This window comes from Crinia signifera, chromosome 1 (assembly GCF_055691185.1).
Source record: "Crinia signifera chromosome 1, ASM5569118v1, whole genome shotgun sequence".
Classification (NCBI taxonomy): domain Eukaryota; kingdom Metazoa; phylum Chordata; class Amphibia; order Anura; family Myobatrachidae; genus Crinia; species Crinia signifera.
Genome location: NC_139217.1, coordinates 253,802,201 through 253,807,910, shown reverse-complemented (window position 1 = coordinate 253,807,910; position 5,710 = coordinate 253,802,201).

Sequence of the window (5,710 nt, the reverse complement as noted above, 5' to 3'; positions counted from 1 at the left end):
GGTAGCGCCTGGATTAACCACAGGTTGGCCATAGAGGTATTCAGCTTTCATTGTGGTCTGGTGACTGTGTGTACCTACACAGCAAACACCACATCTGCTATCTTCATATAAGTGTAGAAAAATATATCACACATGTCAATCATACCCTCTCATTTTAATATTAAAAGGAATTGAGACAAATTACTATTATTATTAATATACCGGTGGACAGTGACCAACCGTCCCGGTTTGCCCGGGACTGTCCTGATTTAGACCTCCTAAATCCCGCGTCCCGGCCAAACCCATCCCGGGACGCAGAAAGTCCCGTTTTAACTAAATTGTTGGTGTTGTTGCCTGGTGACGTGACGGGCAGCTCACTGCTCTATCCGGCCGCACAGCATTAGACTTGGAGTGTGTGAGGGGAAGCTGTTACACGGTGTGCGCCGCCGCCTCCCCATCATTGGTTAGTTCGGCTGCTGCGTGACCGCGTCCCCTCCCACTCTCCCAGTAATGCTGTGCAGCCAGCCAGGGCGGGTGCGTTCAGGGTATGCAGTTTAAATCCCGGCGGGCGGGATTCCGGCGTTCAAAATCCTGACGCCGGAATCACGAACGCCGAAATCCCGACACTTTCTCCCCCCGTGGGTGTCCACGACACCCTCGGAGGGAGAATAAATTAGTGTAGCGAGGCACCGGGCCCGCCGCGTGGCGAGCGCAGCGAGCCCGCAAGGGGGGTCCATCCACGTCAACCCCCCTTGTCGGGATTTCGGCGTTCCGGATTCCGGCGTCTGGCTTTTGACCGCCGGGATCCCGACCGCCGGCTTTTCATGCCGAATCCTGCGGTCAGGGAGCAATACTGGGAGGGGTGCAGCGTTACTGACCTGCTGCTGCCTGTGCTGGTGAGCCCCTGGCGTGACTGAAGGAGGAAGGTGAAGGCGGTGACCCGACGGCTGCTGGAGCCTGGGAGTCGACTCTGCGACTCTCTGAGACTGTCAGTCTGCTCTGCGTCTGCGACGGTGTGCTGCTGAGTGTGCCCCCTGCCTGTATATGCGGCCGGGTGAGTCACTCTGTGAGGGGGAGGGGGGGGGGTTGTCGATCCCGCGACCCCCTGTCCCGGGTTGGCCCTATGGAATACCGACACTGGTCAAAAGACTGGCATCATGATCCCGACATCGCTGACAATGGTGGAGCTGGAATCCCAACTGTCAGCACCCCAATTATAAGTATGATGGGTAGGATTAGGATGGGGGCGGTTAGGGTTAGGCGTTAGGCTGTGAGGGAAGGGTGGCAGATATGGGTAGGCTGGATGATAGATATATATTTATATGTGCTCATGTTCATCAATCTGGGAGTGTGCCCATCACTCCATAGAAAACCTAGGTAGCTTCTGATGACAGCTGATGTGAGCAGCTGATCTCTAATGTTCCCACATGTGCTGAAAGCAGCCTGGCTGTGTGTGGGTTGCAGTACCTAGGGCAATAGCTCTTATTTTAACACCCCCATACATACATACTCATACTACATTACATCTGCATCTGAGTGGACAAACCACTATAACCGCACAGGAATGTTCTACACATTTCTAGTACACTTCCTCAGACGTGCATCTAAATATGGAGCCCATATATCAGCGGGCCCAATCCCCCAACCAGCCTGCACCACCATTCCACCGACCGGATGCGCGTGTAAAAAAAATTACTGATTCCTGCCGGGAGGGAGGAATTTAAATTCTTAGGTATGTTTAATATACTCGATACTCCAGCGCCACGGTGAGGGGGATTGCTCCAATACACCGCAGGTGTATGGGCCCCATTACTCTTCAAGTCAATCATGCATGCTGCCATGCCCAGTTGTATGCACCTTTAGTCCCTAAATGGATTTAGAGTGTAGACTCCACTGGACACATGGGCCCATGTGTGCTCCATACCCTGCAACCATCACACACTATGTGGATAAAAGTATTGATCTCAGATGTTTCACTCTGACCCATTGCGCAAGTGTATAAAATCAAGCGCCTATTCATGCAGTCTCCATTTGCAAACATTTGTGAGCTCAAGTGTGGTACAGGTTGAGTGTATCCCTTATCTTATTTTTTGCGAAAAACCTACTGGGTACATCTGTAAAGGCCCCCATACACTATGCGATTTTGGGACGATTTCATCCGATTTCAGCACTTTGGGCCGATAACCGGGTGAAATCGTCTCCCAAAATCGCAGATGTGTGACATCTGATCCGATGCGCGGTCACGTGCGCATCGGATCGGATCAGAGAGGTCGGACGGTCTGCACATAAGATCACGTCCGACCTCATGACTGACCGGGGGAGCAGTGGGATCAGCAGCTCTCATAAGGGGGATGCCGGAGCGGGCAGCGGGTCTTGATGTTTTAAATAGCTGGCGAGTGCTGACCTGGCCGGCCGGTGTGTGATCACAGACATCAGCAGCGGGGACGGGCGGCGATACTCAGCAGTGGGGCGGGCGGCGATACTCAGCAGTGGGACGCCAGAGCAGGCAGCGGGTCCTGACACTTTAACTAGCTGGCGGCGGCGGCGAGTGCTGACCTGGCCGGCCGGTGTGTGATCACAGACATCAGCAGGGGGGACGGGCAGTGCAGTCACAGTGGTGGGTGTTAGATTTTTAAAATACCTGTCAAATGACTGGCCGTTCTCTGATTGGCTGAGAGCTCTGATGTTATTTGTGCATAGTATAGCATGTGATGGGTGCTTACAATTGCCAGAGATGCTTACAATTGTAAGCACCTCTGGCATTTTTGGCGTCACCCCCAGTATCCACGCCATCACGAAGCGTGGCGAGTGGTGGCAGAACGCGTCCTCCGACCTTTTCATACCCCCACTATCCACGTCGGCATGGAGTTGATTTTATATAGTGTGGCGAGCGCAGCGAGTCATCAAGCCCGAAGCGTGGTGAGCGGACGCGGAATACATGTGAAGTAATCCGCGTGCGCTCGCCATGCTTCGGACTCGGTGGTTAGCTGCGATCGCCACCATATATATATATAATCAACTCCACATCGACGTGTATGAAAAGGTCTGAGGACGCATTCTGCCGCCTCTCGCCACGCTTCGGGGTGGCGTGGATAGTGGTGGTGTTTTATTATCTCATTCACCCCTGCAAAATCATGCAAATGACACAGTAATGACGACATGTGTTGACTAAGTATAATTTACTGGGAAAAATAATAAACCATAAAATAACAGGTAATACAAACAACTGAATTAAAACAGGAAACATTAATTAATACCATGTAATCAAGATTAAATAATTTAATTGTCCTTCGGTAGCAGTGTCAGGGCGTGGAGGATACGTCCAAAAGGATCATCCCCACCCAAACTTTTCCACCATATGAATTCTTCCAAATACGATTGCAACATGTGCCGCCTCTGTCTGCGGCAATGAAAATAAATTCTGCGCAGCAGCCATTTCAGTTGAAATAAGCAAATCACCAAGAATCAATCACTAGCTCACAAATGCACGTCTGCTTCTCTCACAAAATCACCTCAGAGTGATTTCTGTGAGGATGTGACGGGGCGGGATTGCCAGGGAGCGGGAGACAGTGAACGGAAACGGGAGTAACTGAAATCGCATCGTATTACACTATATTGCGGCATGCAATTTCACTATATTCGCGTACGTTGAAAATGTGGGCGCCGTGCTAAGAAACAAGTACCCAAAATTCTTCAGGACCAGAGCATTTTGGATAAGGGATCCTCAACCTGTGCTGCGATAGGATGCCACCGTTCCAATAAGATGGTTTGTGAAATTTCATCCAACCTGGATATTCCACAGTCAACTGCAAGTGATAGTATTAGAAAGTGGGAGTGTTTAGGAACAGCAACATGAAGCAGAACACCATGTAACAATGCATCATGCAAAAAAAGACCCCAACGATCTGCTGATTCTATAGCTGAAGAGTTCTGAAATTCCACTAGCATTAATGTAATCACAATAACTGTGCAGCCAGAGCTTAGTGCAATCCTCACATCATCAAGTCAAATGCCAAGCGTCGGATGGAGTGGTGTACAGCACGCTGACACTGGAGCAGTGGAAACGTGTTCTGCAGAGTGACAAATTACGCTTCTGTTTGGCACTCTGATGTGTGAGTCTGAGTTTGGCAGATGCCAGGAGAACATTATCAGTCTGACTGCATTATGCCATCTGTGAAGTTTGGTGGAGGAATAATAATGATATGTTGCTCTTTTTTTCAGGGTTTAGGCCCCCATACACTACGTGCATGGCCCCTGAGTTTGGACGGGTTGCGGCATGCAGCGAGCGGGCTGCGGCTGATAGCATTCAAAAATTCTATTCAAAAGACTGGGTGGACGCTGATTGGCTAAGAGAGCTCTCTCAGCTAATCAGCGGCCACCCAAATAGGAGGCTGCTGATTGGCTAACATAGCTCTTTCAGCCAATGAGCGGACGTCCGGTCTTTTGAATAGGATTTTGCAATTCTGCCGCCCCTGACTGCAGCTCCCCAGGCTTACATGTGATAAATCACATGCGATTTATCACATGTAAAAAGGGAACATCACAAGTGCTAAATCTAGTGAGCTTTCCTAGGGAGCTTCCAGGGAAGCTCAGAGGGAAATCGTATAATCCTTAGGACAAGTCTGCCTAATATATGGGGGCCTTTTAGGCTAGGCCCCTTATCTCCAGTGGAGGGCAATCTTAATACTTCAGCATACCAAGACATTTTGAACAATGGGCGTGATTTAATGCTGCCGGATTTCAGCGGCAGTGTGAGATGTCTGCCAAACTCGAACGGCTTTTTAAAGGGGAATTAACTTACAAGGCAAAACCATGTAAGTTAATTCCCTTTTAAAAAAAACATCCGAGTTTGGCAGACATCTCACACAGCTGAACTCGGGCAGCATTAAATCTTGCCCTATATTATGCTTCCAACTTTGTGTGGAAAGGCCCTTTCTATTCTAACATGACTGTCAAATAGTCAGCGGTGGTACTAATTACCGGGGACGAGTTTGCTGGAGGGGCCTGGGTCCAACGTCCCTCCTTACCACTTACAAGTCAGCGTCATCAGACACTCTCCCTAGCCCTAACATCTGCAGGGCTGTGGTGAGTCCAGGGAAACATGATATTCAGGGAGTTATTGTACTCATGACCTAGTCTGCTCCTGTCTTAAGGGGTCCAAGGTGGTGCCATGCATACCATTTTTTCCTATTTTGGTAGGTATATGGAGGCATGGACACACCTGTAATTAGGCCATGCATTGTACAGTTCTATGGCCCTGACCACAAATAATAGCGTTCATTGTATATGTCTGGGGTAGCCAACTCCAGTCCTCAAGAGCTACCACTAACGGAGAGCTAACAGTTAATGTTTTCCAGGTCTCCTCACAGAATCACAAGTGAAGTAATTAGCTCCACCTGTGAATCTTTAAAAATGTGTTAGTGAGTAATGAGTGCACCTGTGCAGCAGCTAGGTTGTCTGGAAAACGTGAACTGTGGGCAGCTCTCGAGGACTGGAGTTGGCTACCACTGGTATATGTTGTTCAATGTTCTCGCCAATCCCTGGCTGTATTCATTTTATTAAAAAGCTACTGAAACTGTCCAGATATTTACTGATTTGAACTGTGAATGGTCAGATACATTGATATCAGTTGATTTGAATGATTATATGTAGGTATTCTATCAATATCTTACTATAAAACTTTAATAACTATATTACAGTATGTTTATCCCAGTCAATTATTATTTGCTCA